The sequence below is a fragment of the Zophobas morio genome, unplaced genomic scaffold (assembly GCF_036711695.1).
Source record: "Zophobas morio isolate AGI-343-1 ecotype UQ-CSIRO unplaced genomic scaffold, CSIRO_AGI_Zmor_V1 ptg000002l, whole genome shotgun sequence".
Taxonomy (NCBI): Eukaryota; Metazoa; Arthropoda; class Insecta; order Coleoptera; family Tenebrionidae; genus Zophobas; species Zophobas morio.
Window position 1 is genome coordinate 18,418,381 of NW_026972107.1, and position 19,395 is coordinate 18,437,775.

General features: G+C 32.1%; 1 protein-coding gene across 2 annotated transcripts in view; it reads right to left on the reverse strand.

The window, feature by feature from the left end:
* Positions 1-7,529, reverse strand: part of LOC135129476 (protein bric-a-brac 1) — a 30,365-nt gene extending 22,836 nt beyond the window's left edge. The window contains exon 1 of one of the 2 annotated variants that reach the window (XM_064056636.1): positions 7,399-7,529. The gene's annotated coding sequence lies outside the window, so the exon portion shown is untranslated. Of the gene's footprint in view, positions 1-5,095; positions 5,343-7,398 lie in introns of those variants that run through there. The other variant, XM_064056629.1, reaches the window with a different exon arrangement.
* Positions 7,530-19,395: the final 11,866 nt, after the last annotated feature.

Here is a 19,395-nt window from a genome sequence, read left to right on the forward strand (position 1 = left end):
TTTGTAAGAACTTTGAGATAAGTAACTGACTGTCGCATGTGCAATATACTCTTGCTATTGTGTTTCGATAGTTGACCTTCCGAAAAAAAACACGATATCAAAGTGATATCGGAGTTACAACACTATATGCGACGAATAACATTTCACTGACACGTCATATTAACAAGGACCAGAGAATTAAAAATAATACTAAAAATATGCAATACGGACTACGATTTTTTTAAGATTTAAGCAAAAAATCATCAATATGCGATTTGATCAAATAATGTTAATTTTAAAAGCTTTTACTTTTACTGCAAGAAGTACTTGAAACATCGTTGATATTTTTTGTAAGCTTTTTTCTTTCCACAGTTTGTAGAATACGGGAGTGTTACTCTACTTTTAATTTAAATTTATGCTTAAACTCTTGTAATTGATCTCGTTTAATTAAACAAGTGAAACAAAATACTATTCTCTATTTTGGTTTAAAAAATATCACCTGACGAAAGTTGTCTATTGCTAAACTTTTATCTCTAGTTGTTGTATTTTCTAGGAAAAGGATAACTCTAGAATATCTTTCTGCTTACGATTTATCTTCAAACACCCATCGTTAGGTAAGTGTCTGTTTATTAGTGTCTTTATATTAAATTCCTTCTTGAAAATATAATAATAACAATAATCTTCACTAGTGTTATAACAATAGATTCTTACATAAGGTCGAAAGTAAAATGACACATATCTTAATTAAAGCTAAAAAAACAACTACACATTTTACATCAGAAATAGTTGATAAGTCAAGCATTATGTATGTACTACCATACGATCGAGAAAAAACTCCTCTAGTAGGCCATGAAATTTATTTTTAAAATAATGACGTTGACCTTCCCGCTATTTGACACTTTATTTGATATTTGATACTTATTTCACGGTTAATGTCAAACTGAACAAGGAACACGTTGGTGTTGCCAACATCATTATTTTAAAAATAAATTGCACGGCCTACTAGAGTTTTTTGGAAATACTTTTGTAAATACTTCAAAATTTGAACCTTACAGTATTTTTCTTGCAGTTGCAATCGACTGCAGTTCAAAGTTTCGTCTTGAATATACCGCGCAATATTAGAGGTTATGAATCACTATCAAAAATACTAAATAATCGGATAATCAAATAATTACTTACATGTCCATTATCAATGCAACAAAGATATATAGTAAGGTGAGATTATAAATATTGTAGTTGTTTCCTAATGTGAGAAAATGGTGTGAGTTTAGGAGTCACGTCTATCACACTTTTTTATTTCGTCACTTTACGGACTGTTTAAGTTCTAGAAACTTTACGCTTTTGTAAACACCATTACTGCAAAAAATCAAACTTCTAATTTTGTTACAAATTTGCCCACACTCACCACATCTGTAAATCTGTGAGTAAATCTATAGGTGAACTTCAGTTTTCAGTGAAAGCACATTTTGTACTTCAGTTATTTCCAACACTAGTTTCGCAAGCAGAATTCTTGGAGATAATATTCTAATATTTGTTTAATAAACGAAGCCGATTTTCGCTGAAACCTAACTTTAGTCTCTTTTGACACATCTTTTTCACTCAATGTAAATATCCGGTGTGTCTATTTATTTGCTTTTAGTATTATGAATATATTGAAAGCCATATTGATAAGGTACATAACTCACTTTTTCTACTTTGAGCTGATATGGAAGATAGTAATAATTAATAACGCAATGAAAGCAACTAAAGTATTAAAAAAAAATCAGAGAAATTTAACCAGTCGTGCAGTTAACACTGCAGTAAGTTGAAAAGATGTTTTAATAAATACATAAGTAAGAAGGAAACTATTGTATAATTTACAATAATAAACAACTGGTCTAATATTAATTTAATTAATTTTAAATGCGACAAAATCTAAAAATGCTTGGAACGGTTCTCATACATTTAAGATACATATATGTAAAACAATTAATATTTATTGTTGTTTTTAACAAACAACTGACACTGATTTAGTAACGTCCATAATTCTGTACAATTCAAAGCTAAAAGTTCGCTTTTTTACACAGCTATAAAAAAAATCATTTTTATTGGAAGTTTCAAATGAAACTTATTAATAACTCATTTGATGTACTGTACGGAAACAACTTCATGTAGTTTGAGTTTATATCTCAATAAAAGGTAATCCTGTACAACTTTTAACAAGCACTAAATCTCTACTGTTGTCAATTTTTGCATATGAATTATTCAGTTTTTCACGGAAACACAATTGTTCACTAAATCGTACCACAGTTTCCACTTCGACGGTAATTGAATAGGTGAGTTTCGTCAAAATGAGCCAATTACTACTTTTAAAAATAATTTACGGACTAAACAAAAGAATAAAAAAACTGTAAGTAATTAATGTATTGGCTCTTTAATGAGGCTTTAGCTACCTAAAATAGAGAAATTTATATAGTTTGTAGCGTTTCATTGAGTAAATACAGTATTTACAAACAGCAATTTTGAGTTTTGAATTTTTATCACGAAATTAGAGATAATTCCGTTTTTAACAAGAAGTGTATCTGTGCGGAAATGGAATTATCACAAAATAGCTGAAAGTTGCTTTTTTAAGCCAGAGTAGTATTTTATTCAACAATGAAATGAGCTGAATGAATTTTTCTGTGAAAAAATATTTAGAGCTATTTTCTATTTAATTCTCCAGAGAAGAATACAACTATTAGCATATTATCATTAATGTGATTTTCAAAATTTTTAAATCAAAATTTTACTATTAAAATACCAGACCTTCGAAATTGTGTAATATTCTATAGAATAACAATGTATCTATAACATGTAATGAAAACAATCTCACTTTCAAGGTGAATCTTATTTATTCAATATATCTCATACATAACAATTTATTTACTTACTTTTTGCTTGCCGAAAGTTGCTAGAAATTCTTTATCTTATGTAAAAGGTTTGTTTTTAAAATAATTTTATTGCCTAAAACCGCACCTAATAAATTAAATACGTTGCTTTCAATTAAGTATTACCATGGAAAAAACGGAACTACAATTTCCAAATTACCTCCTATGGCGAAATTTGAAGGAAAACAACTAATAGTTGCTAATTTTAACTAAAAGTATTTTCGGTATTTTCGATAATTTGATAAAGTAATTTTGACGAGAATGGGTTTGCTTTGATTGAAAGATAGCACCATGGATTCTATACGTTAAACCACAAGTTTGAAAACCAGGATTCGAAAACAACATGCTTTTATCGTGAAATAGTTATTGTCAGATTTATCTTATTATTTACAGAATATAAAAGTTTTTCTTGAACTTTTACCTCATCATAAAAAATCTTTAGAAACTATGTTTGCACACTTTTTGTTTAAAAACTGAGGTTAGATAGTTACGAAAACATTTTTTTATCCTTAACTGTGAAAATACTTACTTATTTAAAAAAATTTTACTTACACGTGATTTTTAAATCTCAAAATGTCAAAAAATCTAGTATTTCAAAAATCTTTTTGGTGGTTCGATCCAGGATTTAGTAACTTCAAATAATTTTTTAAAACGCCGTTATATTCGATTTCTGTACGAAATAAAAAATGTATGGTTCCACTTATAACTTTGATAACACAATAAAGTCATTACAAGAATTGAGATTATCGTTTTAATTAGTGAAAGATAAAACTGTAATTTATGTTGTGGGCTCGTACATTTTGTTGTCAGTTTATGCATAAACAGTTTATTGTCTTTGCACTGTTTCTGCCACACACATTAGAAATATATTCCAGGAATACAAGTGTGCTGAAGTAATTAGAGCGATTTGTGATAAACAGGATTACTGTTCGATCGACCAACTACCATTTAAAAAACTAGTTGTTTTGTGCCATCTTTGCACAATTTAGATAATGTGGCCATTTTTATTGTTAACAGTTTTACTCGTTTATTTGTGAACAAGTGTCAGTTATTATATTAATCGTAACCACAATGTGTACACATATTCAAATATTTTAGGCAACAGCATGTTGTTTTGAAGTTATCTTTGAAAAATGTGTCAGAATTGCAGTGTTTACTCTCTATTATCTATTAATAGACAATGTTAAAAATTTACAAACAAATGGAAATCAGAAGAACCTTGTTGACACCGATAACAGCGTGCCTTGGGCCACTTTATACAAAACTGAACTAAAAAGGCGAACTGAAATTTTGCTCAAGGACAAAATTTTTGGTACATATAATACAAAATTGTCTTTGTCAAAATTAGGTGCTAAGTTTCTTTGAGAAAAGTCCATTGGATCGGGTCGATCTTCCACAAAGTTTCCGACTTCCAGCCTAACAATGAAGGTGTTCTAGCGTCCCCTGATATCTCTAATGTTGCAATAAACAAATAATCACGTTTTCTTATTTGCTTTCCCGATATACACTATTCTCGCAGTGATAACATCATCTTTAACAAACACATTGTCGACATTCTCGTCACCGGCAAATTATTTATCGAACGATTGAAAATTCTTCCAGCACTTTGTGTACCCATCAAACATGACGCACGATTCGTACAATAATAAGAAAAAATGACCAAGTTCAACGGCCCCCACACTATATTTTGATATAGTTTATCGCACATGACATTCCATTAGGCAGCAACGGTACCTTCCCAAATCCCTGGTTCAATCGTTATCGGTCAGCCAATAGAACGGAAAAACGGCCGTTATCCCACTTACTGTTTGTCGCAGATAAAAATTCGGTTTACAAAAAGGCCTCCGTCTTCATGCGTGTTAATTGATGCCTTCGGGCCTATGACAATAAATCAACAGGGTTTATCAGCGGCCAAAGTTCACAAAAGTCAAAAGTTACCGATATGGAAGAGCCGCACAGAGGAGCGATTAAGAAAACGCTGATGTTGTAAAATCGTCCAAGGAAAACTATGTAGTGCATCCGCGGAGCTTTAGCCATTGCCACCGGTCGACCACCACAGATTTATGACAAAACAGGATTTGCTAGCTATTGACAACATACTCACCACAGATTGTCAACTATTATTGTCAAGATTTATGATAGGTTGTTCGCGATCCATGATGATGCACTTTCGTCAAGTGCGAAACGTCGTAATTCGACAACATACTTACGTAAGGACGCGCCAGTGGCAGGATCAGCGATGTGCATGCATCGATTTATGCATATTTGACGATCCCGGCGGGTCGAAGCTATCATATTCATGTTTGAAATGGCAGTTGGCAGCACTGTTCACCCGCGATTCGCACTTGTCCTTGCAAACCGGTCAAAGCACGCTACGCAAAATACCGCTAGGACGGCCGACCTACCATAAGGACATTGGCCGTGATCAGGAATCGAGTCCTGACCAGCGCAACATTGCAAAACGTGTGTCAGGCGAAAATGCCGAACAGAGACGTGTGCAAAAACCGAACGCCGGCGAAGCGGCGGCTTGCACGATTCGCGATCCCTTCCTGCTGTTCATTCGCGAAGCGGCCTGCAAGCAGGTCCTGGGAGGCTGCAGGATAGTGAGTGCCGGCGTGGTATGGTGTTTCGGTGGCGAATTCGCGGGCTTCGGCTGTTCACACGTTGCGGGTCCATCGAATTTTTATCATCAGCTTGGAGTTGCTGATGTTTGCTTAGGCGTCTGGATAAACTGAAACTGATACGGTGGTGTGTGACAGTGGCGTAGACCGGGGGTGCGGAAATGGGTGCTGTGTTCAACAAGTCGACTTGTTTGTTTTCGACGTTGACAAATGTGGAGGATTTTTGCTTTTTTGTATAATTCGCGGATTTCGTGCATGCCGCACGTAAAATTTTAAGAATGGCAACCTGTTGCTTCTGTTTACGAGAAGCTGATACGAGGTTGTACTAGAAACATTATGAAAAAATACTACGTGAATAAAGCGAAATGTAAATTTGGTGGAGTGTGTTAAATAAGCTTGTGGAGCTTTGGCTTTCTCTGTGTATTACGAAAGGATTAAATAGTGTGCGCTCTCAGCGCTTTCTTCTCGCTGAAATTATTAGGAGTCTTTCAACACATAGTGAAGTTATTATTGTCTGTTAGTAGATTGGGATGGAACACGCCCAACGAAATAAAATGTGGATGTGTGCCTCAACCTGGCAAACGATAATGTGAAATTTTCATATTTATGAATTATTTCCAATTCTAATATTCGGCATAAATTTAAAAAATGCTGATCCTATGTAAATTTATTCACAAAACACAAACAATTTTTAAATCATTGCAACACACGGCGATTTCTATTACGAAGTTTTCATTTTGTAGTGTAGGTAACTTATAACTGTGTATACATAACACGTTTTTTTAGTAATTTTTTTCAAGTGGAAAACATTTTTTTGGATTCCGCTGAAACTTGTTCACACGCTAGCAGCTATTCTTGCGAAATTCCGTTATCGAGATTGTTATATATGTCGAAAACTTAAAAATACAAATCACAATAACGTAACTGTTGAAAGCATAGAATTTTTCAAGTTCATTTTTTTAATCAAATGATCGATCAGTTTATTTCAAAACTATTACCAGATAAGCAGATTATGTGATTGATAACACAGAAAAACGTCTGTTTAGCCACATCAACTTTTATTTTTTTAAACAAAAGTTCTCACATTTCATTAAAAATATCAACAAAAAAATTAAGAATCCTGACAAAATTTGTGTCAGGATTCTACAAAATGATTGAGTAAATACTTTTTTACAATTTTTCTATACCTAGATTTGCAACGATTATTTTAACCGAAAACAGTTTTAAATTTGAACATTTTGCTGTGAAACTTGTTATAACTAGCGTGTACTGTATTTGAAAAATCTTTCCACAAAAAGCTAAAAATAACATGATTCCGTGGGAAAAATAAAAATTCTCTTTATTTCCACTGACCAAACTTGCTATCATGAACGTTTTTTCATAATTTCTTGGTATAAATACTTCTGAAGTAATTTGATCGATCCATTGAGATGAAACACCCAGTACATATATTGTTATACAGGTGACCAAAAAATCACGCATAAGTTCGATGGTGCGGAAGAGCTTGAAAAAATGGTAAAAAATCCCTGAACCAAACTTTTAAAAATAATAAACTTCAATGTTGAAAAATTAACTTCGTAATTCTGATATGTGAAAATTCAAAATTCCGGTAAAACTTGCATAAAATCATGATGAAGCCAAATTTTATTAAATTATTGATAACTTAATATTTAACTGTGTATTATTAAGATCAGAATTACGGAGTTAATTCTACAACACTGAAGTCTAACATTTTCGAAAGTTTGCTTCAGGGATTTTTTAAACCATTGTTTTCGAGTTTTTCAGTGGTTTCTCAACAACGTACCAGGAACGTTTCCGTGACTTTTTGATCACCCTGTATTTCTGTTGGATGTTTATTATTTAGGATTTCTCTCTTATTCATTTACTCTTACCTTTAATTCACGTTAAAGTCTCTAAAGGTCTTTTTAACTTGCCCCTGCGGAGTAAGTGGTATGATTCTGTCTCAAAATTTAATGCAAACATTATCCTCGTCCGTGTTTGCATCTGAACACGTATACCCATAAATACACTCACTTAATTAATGGAGATTTTATAAAAATAGTATCTATTGCTGATAACAGCGATAACCTTGTCAGGTTTTGAAAGAACACATCAAGCTGAAGAAGCAAAGTTTATCTGAACTCATGCAGAATCATCTTGTTTATCCGCATGGGTGAAATATTAAAAATATTAGACGAAACAAACAAAACTGTTGGATATTTAGTAGCAAAATTTAAGTAGTAAAATTGTAATACAAGTATTATATAATATAATACTTTATGGTGTATTTCTTATTGTTTTCTCGAGTTTTCGAAATATTAAAATCAGTGATAAAGTGGCTCAAAGTGAAAAAAAAAACATAAATTTCTGCAAATTTGAAGTTCAAAACAACTATAAGTAATTCCGAAAGTGTTCTAATTGAAGAAAAATTTGTGTTGTTCGGGTTTTGTGAAACGTTATCGGTAAAAATTGTTCATTAGCACTGAAATTTTGCGAAGCTATATTTACAATATTTACTCAAAATTATAAACAGTTGGAAGATTCGGCTTATCTTCTGTGATAAATAAACATATTGCTATATAAAAGTGTGCATAAAAAATAGTGTTATCACGACTCGTGTTTACAAGCTTTTGAATTAAAATAAATAGGTATTTTTTAAAAATGGTATAAACTGTTTGAGCTATAAAGCAATAGTAAAATCCATATTTTATGTATGCAGCAAATGACGTTTCCATGTTTGAAACAAATAGAAAGGTGAACATTTGAAAGACAATAAATCAGACATATACTTGCAACACAAGTGTGCTATAAAATCACGTTATGGTGTTTATTATTAGTTTTTGTTATACATAGATACAAATAAACTGAAACAGCTTTGCAAAGATTCACTCAAAGTGAAATAAAAAAAATTTAAGTAGACTTACCTTAACTTACCGAACGTGTAAAACGTGAAGAAAATACATTCCAATCAGCCATGGAATTAATGTTATTTTCGAATGAAGTTACCTGTCAATTTGACATTTGTATTGTCAGTATAATGAAAAAAAAAACCTTCAAACAAAGCATACATATTTTATTGTCCTAAATTATTTCTCATAACCTCAAAAACGAACGACTATGACAGTGCAGATTTTGCCAACACAATTTATGCAAGTGTTCAAAAAATAACTTTTTCGTAACAAATCGTTGTTTTTGATAAAACAAAATTTCTTTAAAGATAACTTTTTGTAGTGAATACATGACTAACGTACACATCTAAAAGGGTAAAATTAAACAATTTGTTAAAAACATATTTTCTTCATTATATCAAAGAATTTTACTGTCGCAATGCTGTCGTAAAAAATGTGTAGAAGTCATTACAACATTTCTAGACTAAAGAAATAATAACTTCACGTAACAAACTGTGTTATTTGGATAAAAATATTTATACTCTCCTTAAAAATCCTTCACATTTTGTCAGTGTACACAACCGCCTCCAAGAAATAAAAAAAAACGTTACATCCAGATTGGTCGCATTTTTCTTTTTTCGCAGTAAAATTTTCTACGCCACTGTCAAGTGTTGTTGCAGTCCGTCAGTCAAGATAGAATGACAAATGACTGTGGGCGAGACTGCGAAAATAGTTTACATGTTAGTTGGTGATAAGTGTTCGGTTGAAGGTCATAAAGTCACACAAACATTACAACTAATGAGCTGTTTCCAAACCTTGCACTAAAAAACAAACTTTTAAAATGTACAGATATGTAAAGTTTAAAATCCTTTATGTACCTCTTTCGTTACCCATAACTGTACAACGGCTTTGTATTTTGCCGTTTTGTATTTAGTTGTTGACCGAATAAGCACCGACCAAAATGGAGAAAAGCATTAGCACCTTTTCGCAATCAACTCGACTCTAAGCTAAAATTAATGAGAGTTGTGTCAACAACAGCAGTTTAGGTTGGGCTGTTCAGGACTTTAAGTAACGGTATGAGGCAATCTCAGGAAAGTGTCGCCTTTACAAATCATCTTTATGGACATTAGTCACGTGCATAAAGAAGATCTCATTTCTTCGCTTGTGTTTATTTTAGAATTTTCATATGTGGGTTGACTATCGCAGTCTTGTATCATGTCTGGAAGGTTTATCATGAATGTCAGTGACATCATTCTCAGTAAAAATGATAAAATTCCGGTCAATTCGCATGGCCACTTTAAAATTCTTTCATGTCTGGCGGGTTAATACAATATTCAGTAAAAAAAGCGATTTCGTTATTAGGGAATTTATTTTAACTTCAGTTCAATAAAGGGTAAATATTTAATGGAAGGAGTGGGAAGATGAATGAAGTAAATTTCGTAGGGTTTGAACCCTGTCTCGTCGAAAATCTTACCTGGCGAATATTGCGCCTAAAAGAGTTAAAAAGCTTATAAAATCCGTACTGCCGATTTTATAGCTCTAGAAAATAGCCTCAACTTTACGACACCTCATTCTTTTGAAATCCCCGCTGTTTATGGTTACGTGCCATTATCCGAGAAAATCGGTGCTCACCCGAAAGCCCAGAAGATAAATGTCCCGCTGAGAGTAAATAATGTCTTGCAAATATGATATTTGACTTGGCAATGGGGCGGTTCCTCAACAATGCCACTTTTGTCATGATAATCTCGTGTTTATTGGCACTCGACAGTACAGCCATTCAGCGCAAATATCGACATATTGTTCGTTTCGAAACCACAGTGGTTTGCATGGTGGATATCCTCTAATTATGTTATTGGTGAAGGGAACTTGTAAGTTTTCGCCGTGACTCATTCAATATGTGCAACCGGAGCAGAGCACACCCAAAAATTCTACACCCTAACCGTAGGTGTGTAATTTACATGTGCTGGTACCGGATAAAGACACCATTATGTCGTACAGAGCAGCCCCAACAAAGACGACAGATAACAACGTTTTCCAAATTGCTATTGGCGTAAGGTTAACGACCCATCCTAATCTTAGAAGTGTTGAATCTACCTCGGTTTATTCCAGCTAAGTACACAGGAACTTTAATCTCGCTTCAAAAAACCAAACTGGGGAACTGGGCGTAGGATTTTTTGCGCCATCTTCGACAATTACCACTGTTCTTAGGGCGGCTGAACTTGATGACACACAAATCCGGCGTTCCCACTCATCATTTCACCAATTTGTAGAAAGACTCCTGTTGAATAAGCCTAGGAATGGTGTTACTGTTGGTTTAATGAATAACACAATTCTGAAAACACAGCGTGTTCATAGGCAAGGTGTTTCGTGTTAAGATTAAAGAAACAACTATTATCTAACAGTTTGGTTTTTTCGTTATACAATAAAAGAACACTTACAATACACTACACAATGTAGTTGAAATGATCAGAGTTCGAATGAATCATTCGTGAATTAAAAAATAATAACGTTTCCAATAATTATACAAAAGGGGTGATCTTGTTAAAAAACAAAAGTTGGTTTTATTTATAACCGGAAACACTACAGTCGAGTTTACTGTGGTTCTAAATAGATTTTTTACAGGTAGCAGCTTTGAGGTGATTTTTATCGATCAGTTGATGTAGGTGGAACAAGTTCGATAAAGAATTCAGGACGAACGCAATCTGACAAAATCGTGGGACAGTTGGTACATTTTTTTACTTTCTACATTTTAAAAGTAAACTTGACAATATGTAGCTGAATTGATAAAAAAAAAAAGAAAACACAAGTAGACAGGCATTTGTGATTTTAAAACTTGCAATCGCGTCATCAGTATTTACAGACGAATATATTAGTATATCGTTAATAAATATAAGTTTTTTTTTATAATTTTTTTGAGATACCTGTAAAGTAGAAAATTAGAAATTATTAAACCGGAATAGAACATGACAAGATGACGTCATTCATTTTTTGAAAGGGGTGAACTGATTAATTTTCGTTAACTTTACACGATTCACGATAATTTGGCCGAAAACTTCAAGATAATAATTTGTTAATGACAGTTAGAAAATAGTTTTTAATAAAATCTTCAACACACAGAGAAACCAGAAATAGACAAACAAAAATACAGCAAAATTAAAATTTCACAAAACATGTGGCAGGTCTGTATGTACACGGACTCTTGTGCAAATGTTGTAACATAGTATTTTCTAAGTAATAGCATTAAAATTGTTTGCCTTTTCTCCTAAGTATATCATCGATCTGGCTTCCTGTGTTGCGGCTATTTCTGTCCCTTCGTAGTAAAAAATCGATAGGTTAAATTATCGATTTTTTATAATCGTGGTTACATCTTAAAAAAGTTGCGTTAGGTTAAGCTATGTTAAATTTTAATTATAACTTAATTAGTTTTAAATTAGACAGATTTTTTTGAAAATGTTTATGTTGCGTTAAATTTTGAAATACAGATAAATGATACTTACGGATTTTTCGCAGATAATCTCCGCAACTACCGGACCGATTGTTGTCAAATTTTATAAGTGTGTTAGTAATACCATATACATTGTAAAACGCTAACCTAAATTAGCCTGATCGTCCCCGACAAAAATGTCATGACGTGATCTCAAAATTTTACTTATTAAAAGTTATTTAATTTTTTAAATAACACACTCCTATACCGGTAATTTATTATTTATTCCTCATATATATAAAAACTTGAGAAGCGTCATCAATAAGAACAAAAGTTTACATTAACGTAGGCGGAATAATGCATAATTTTAAAATTACGATTTTTTACGGAAGCAGCTATTTAAAATATATAGATAAAATAATTAAACTTATAGTTTTGTTGAAAATGACCACCGGCAACTAGATAACTGTACATGTATCCATCTGTCGTCTACCGGGGGTATTTCGAATTGTTTTACAAAATGTGAAAACGTAAATCCCTAATTCGTTTGTTGTATAAACTAAAAATTTAACGTGACTCCAGCGAAAATATTGTAAAGCACATCGCCCCAGCCTCCTTGGTTGCCAGACTTAAGTCTTTTAGATTTTTTCTTTGGGGTTACATAAATTTTCTATTTATACCAGACTCACTAAAAACATCGACGAAACATCAATTGACGTTGATGATTGTCATTTCCAAAAATCATTATAAGTTTATCTTATTGTAAATTATTGTTTCTGTCAAAAAATCTTAATTCGTTATTGAAAAATATCCGTAACATTAAAATTATACATTTTTGAGCACAAATCAAAATTAAATTTTCTCTTTATTGTCATACCGGGAAGACGCTGCATATATTTAGAATCACCCTATATAATATTTTCAACAAATATGTCCAAGACTTTGTATACATAATTGTATAGTACTCATTGTTAATATATAATATAAAATAATAGATCTTTTGTTACCATCTGTTTGTCGTGTGTCTGTGTCGATTTTTATTAGACAGATTATTTCCGAAACTACCGGACGCACTGTTGTCAAATTTTATATATACGTTAGAAATATCATGTCGATGGTAAAACGTTAACCAAAATTTGTGTGATCATCCAAACTAACGATGTGATGCCGTTTCTTTGTAATTTACGTAGTAAATGTTGTTTAAATTTTATAGAACAACATACTTATAACATTTTTGTAGCAATTTTGTGTTCTTCAATATGTTGAGGGTCTTTAAAAAAAGAAAAAAATACCCTAGGCACCCATATTTTTGGGAAAAAAATCAGAATTTGAAAAACCGAATCCTCTGAAATACAGCAAACGTTTCAAAGTTGTCGGAAGCGTGGTAAATCTTCAATCAAAATTTATCCGTTATCTACTCTTAAAAAAAGTTGATGGCTGACTCAAAATTTTACCGAATAACTCTAAAATGTGCACAATGTTAAGAGTCTATACTTGTAATTTATAAATACATTTATATTTTTTACTTATACAAGGTGAGACAAAAAAAAATATTGTCAGAAAATGTTGATGATGTCGTCAAAAGTTTGTATATGGACAAACTCCTTACCTTCTTTACCTGTAGTTTAACAATCTACATATATATTAATTTTAGCTCACGGTGCTTATGATAAAGAGAAATAAAATTGTCCAAGTTCAATTTTATAGTTTTTTGAAGCTGTATTTGCTCGACTGAATTAGAGGCGAGGGAAGTTCTCTCAAAATGATCTTCGACAAATTTTTTATCTTCCTTTTTTTCATCGTCTTTTTTTGTCACCCTTTTTTTGTCGCTTTTTTCGTATTTTTTGTCCTCTTTCTTTGCTGCTTTTTTGTCGCCTTGTTTTCGCCTTATATTGTTGTCCCTTTGTCGTCTTTTTTCTTGCTTGTCCATTTTTTATCACTTTTCATGTCGCTTCTTTTAACGTTTTTCTTGTCCTTGCGAAAAAGTAGATATATTTTATTATGGAAAACTCACTTGAAACATAGACATAACATGCAGTGTTTTTTTGTTCAATATCTACTAAAGGGTGAAATTTTTTGTATTTTTTTTTGGTAAAGTTTCACATGTATTTTATGAATCGGTCTTGATTTTTTTTAAGTAGGCATCCAGATTTTTGGAAAAAAAATCAAAATTATGTAACATTTTGCAACTTAACTTTGAAACTGTAAACCAAATGCTCTGTAATTTTATAGACGTCTTAAAGCTTGCATGAGCATGGTAAATAATAATATTAAATACCTTTAAATCGTTAATCAAATATTGCCTAATAAATCATATACAAAATGTGTCCATACTTGTGGTTTATCAAGGCATTAATATTTTTTAAAGTTGCTTATACAGGGTGACTCAAAATATAATAAATGAGGCGATTTTTTTACTGATCAAATCAAGAGCTTCTCACCCTATTTTCCAGCACTGTTGTTAGTATTACACTATACACTGCACCTATCCAAATTAACATACGTGTTCGTACTAAAACATTGTTGACGTCGTCGTAAAATTTTGTAGTGAAGAAACTCACTTGAAACACACGCATATCATGTTTCTTTAACTTTACCCTAACATCACACACATATCTTTATTTTTAACTTATAGGGTTATCGTGAATAAAATAAAATTCGCAAATTCAAATTTTGTAATTTTTTGAAAAAAGTAGATATGTTGAAATGCATGTACTTCAGGGGCAAGAGAAATTCTATCTAAATAAATTTAGATTAATTTTTTCTTACGCTGTAATCACTTAATTAGCATTACCTATACTATTTTTTCTAAACAACTAGATTTATTTCATTTTATTTTAGGGGCTGTCTAACAGCATAAGATCAATTTTTGTCTTTTTATTCAGTTAAGCAGAAATGTTACACATTTGATATTTTTTTAACAGAACAGCTTCGTTTTTTAATGTATTTTTAAAATATATTTTAATAATACTAATTAATAATGTAATAAACGTTTTACTTTTCATAATCTATGAATAAGTAACTATTTTAAAATTTTCTTTTTTTTTGTAGAGACCACATAGGCAAAGGAGGATTCTGTGCATTTACAGAAAACACGGACCAACGCGAATGTGTATACTAAATTCGGGACCGTAATTTCCGTACTAACGAATAATGTGCGTTTATTAGACTTTGTTTCGGACATTAATAAAAAAAAGTAATGCTTTTAAATTATGTATAAAACCATTGAATTGGATCCATATTTGATGAGCGGTAGACATAGAAAAAAATTATGGCGCCGAAACTATATGTTTATCCATAATTTTATTTCATAGGGAAGAATGTTTGGTTATTAAACGTTGTTTTTTTTTATAGGAACAAAAAAAAAGAAAGACAGATTTTTAACACGCTATGTAATAAAGTCTACAACAAACTAAACCAAATCAATTGCACTCTAGCAAAAAATTGATGTTCCCCTTCATTTGGGAAGCTTCCAGAATTTTTCAACCCTAACATTACTACAACTTTAATAAATCTGATGTTTTCTTACAACCACCCTTAACTGCACCCAATATGTTGCGGATGACTCAAATTAACCCTTTTGAAATCGATGCAGTGACACACTGGGCGCCATATTTTTGACGTTTTGACCTAGATTCCTCCCTGAAGATGGTCCTTGCGTCAGATTTGCCCGTCACCCTTTTCGGAAGGGTTATATGGCAGGTGTTTCGCCGGATTTGTGCAGACGTCCATTAAAACTCGAGCTTCCAACTGCTCCTAATTCGAACGAACCGTCAAATTTAGGTCGATTTATCAAAATCTAGTCCTGGAAGACGCGTTTCTTTTTAGCATTCCAGTTGTTCTAAAAATACTGGTCGCTTTATCTCGCTGTAATTTTACCGAGGTTTAGTGAGAAGTTACTACACCTTTAGGTAAATTTGAGTTGCGTAACATGCGAGTTGCAGATTAAATCAAGTTTTCAAGACAAGTTTGATAATAAAAGTGACCCCATTAGATTACGCTGGCTTCTGTGTGCAACGGAATGCAAGATACCATGGCACCAAATTTTTGATAAAAGTATTAACTTGGTCAACACGTTTCTAATGAATTAACATTAATTAACATCTGTATAGTCCACGAAACTGCGCCATGGATTTCAATGGCGAAATTAGTCGGTAATGTTTTTTAAATGTGTTCTAGAAATGGCAATTTTGAATTAGAAATAAGTAAACAAACCTGTAAATTGTGTACGGGCTATTGAGGTCAAGCTATTAAAATTCACTACCTAATTTATGGCAGTTACAACATGTAAGCAAAAAATCAAGGTGTGCCAGCTATAGGCTCATTGGGGAACATATTTTTCAAATAAATAAACAAAAAAAGTCTGTAAGTTAACTTTAAAGCAAAAAAGCTTCAAACAATTTTTTGAATCAAATTAATGTTGCACAAAAAAGTCAATTTTTAGTATCATGCAAATATCAGTACTAATTTTTTTCAAATTTTGAATTTACTGATAAACGTGACATTAATAACTGTCGCAAATACGAAATATATTTAAAAGTGCCCAATATTTTATCATTTTGCTCACACACTCTTGTTTTGTGACGAATACGGTCAGTGAGTTTTATAATTACACTGAACACAATTGCTATAATCACAGGTCTACGTCTTGACTCCCAAGACGAAAGGAAATGAAAACAAAAAAGTCAATTTCGTAGTGTAGATTAAGTTATTCTCTCATCTCTAAAATGACTTTCATAAAAAGTGCACTCTAATACTAGAAGTGGATTATAAAAATGATCTACAAAATGCAGTGTCCCCGTTTCGATAAAATAATGCATAAAAATGATACCGGTTTTAATTCATTCCTGAAGTCGTTGCTTCAACAATTTCACCTGCTCCGATAAACCCATTTGATATCACGCAGATTACACTCGTGAACAGAATTTACGAGACCCACCTATATTATATATGACAGTTTTTTAAGGACTAAAGAAAAAAGTGAATTTTAATCAAGTGAATGTATTAGATACTTTAAATTAATTCGTACTGAAGTATGGGTTAATCAAAAGAGAGATCGGGAAGTTTTAAAATAGGTGCATTGTTCACATTATATCCATTATGTGGCTACATTTTTTGCTCACTAGGAATGTATTGTTTTACGGGGGTTGTATTCCTCGATTCGTTCTCGTTTTTAATTTTTTTACGACGGCTGGTATTCTGTTTTAATTTCGGAGTAATAGCAAGTTCAAGGAAAGTAACTGTAGACTGAATTAGTAATTACAATGGATGCTTAATTGCGGTGGGTTCCTTGTGGTGACCTTCATGGTCAACTTGCATTAGATACTGATGGTTAAAAGCGGATTGATATCATCGTCCATTAACATCAGTATTATTTGCATTATGTACGTTTAAAAAATATCTCTAAATCTACATTATGATCGAAAAAGATTATTTTATTCATTGATGTGCCACAATATCGTCTTTCCCTACCCAATGAGCTGCATTTGCTTGACACGTAAATATTTAACATTTTCCTGTATTATTGCACGAATGAATAATTCAGGTTAATGCAAGTTCGATTTTACATTATGTGAAATTACTTATTCTATTTGTATTGCTGTTGACCGCGGAGCTGTGACGCACATAATGAAAATACATTAATCATTCACCATTTTTGCCTGCTTTTCATTACACTTAATTACTTAATAATTGTGTAATTTCAAAAAACAACATTAGACGTTTTTTAGCTCTCGTTTCGTTCCGTGAAAATATAATATCGATGAATGTAGTTACCTACGTTTATTGTGACCTTGTAACTAATCTTTACTCGCACCTTTCCATTTACTGGGGGAACACGCAAAAGCCAATTAAAATGTCAAATTCTATGTGAAAATGGCAACAAGTAATTAGCATCTTATGTTAGAAATACCTTGACCTGAAAAGTCAATAACATAACACAAACATTTGGGTAATATTTGCATTTACAACGGTTTGATGTATCAATTTTGATTCCACGTGTATGGCGCAAGAGGAGACATTATCATGAAAAAACAAAAACAACAAAAATTATTGCTTCACGATGCCACAATTTTAATGATACCAAAACTGAAAGCTATGAAAACAAGTCGAAAAAATATTAGCCGATACATTTTTTTTTGTTTTCGTAAAAAGCAAACACTGATACTGATAGTTTGAAGTATTGATCTGTATAATTAAAAGCACTTAAAATTCATGAAGCATAAACATCCTTTTGAAAGACTCGGTTGCTCAATTACGCTTTTTAACTAAAATGTCCACTTGTCCTAATGCAAAATCAACACGACCCGTTCGACCAACTGTTGTGCTAATAGCGTTAACGGCAACGAATTTTTGTTTTTGGCCGCGGGCTAAATGGCTGAAAATTCAGCATTCATAATAACTGTTTATCATGTAACTGCCAAGCTGCGTGAAGATTCCCACTCCACATAATAACGAGTGAATTACGAGCACTACATGCAGTTTTCCTGGTGTCCAAATGGCAACATGGTACAAAAAAACACGGAGATACCGGTAAGACGAGTTGGAAGAAACGAAACACAATGCGTCCTAACGTCCCGTTCCAGAATACGTATTATTCGCAGTGATATTTACATACTCGTCTTTTATATAACGTATTTCGGTTGTTACAATGCAATTTTTTTTGGAAGACGCGGTCCGGTGGGCTAAAGCTGGCAATAAGTGACGGGATAGGCAAATTTGACAGTTGAGAAAATTCAGCAACACTTTATTTTCGGTATACACATGTATTATTATTGTTGTTACCTTTAGTCTACTATATTTGAAGCTTGCTTGTACGATGATGTCATCAAAAATATTTTGTAATAGTGGCAGATGGTACCTACATGATCCATATTTCTTGGTCGTGTCTTATCATTCTGTAAAACAGCAAAATGTTACAGAAGCACCTTGAGTGTATTCTGCAATAAACAAAATTAGCTTTATTGCTCTTTGAGATAAAGTCCTTAAACTAGTATTAGTCCTTTATCAAGCTTCTAAAAAATCTATCTATTGTGCAGTACCTAAAATTAAATTCAAAATTCAGTGTGTTTACGAATACGCAAACAGAAATTTAGCTTTTTTGTTTTCTACGAACCGTGAAATTTTAAATCAGTAAAAATATTTTTGAAAAGTGTATTAAAATTGTACCTAAATGTATAATTTATACAAATTTAACAGCCTATTAGTTACAATATATTTGCATTATTGACAAAAATAATATCAAAGTTTCCTGTGTTATTTCACTATACAAAACTATATAAAATGTTTTTACAGGATAAAAATAAACCTTTTTGGATCAATTCAGTGTAATACTAACAAGAGTATTGTGTTTCAAAAATTTCGGGAAAATGAGATAAGTAAGCTGCTTAAATTTTTTGGGACGCCCTGTACTTACTAATACAAAAAAAAATAGAACTGTATGAAGAAAAATAGCATATTAGAAGCATGCTGTCTTGAACAGTTTACAGATAAAACTGTGTTGTACAATTTTAACTTTTTTTCCAAAAATATACATACGTAATCTTAAACATGAGACTGCATCATTAAACTACAGGTAT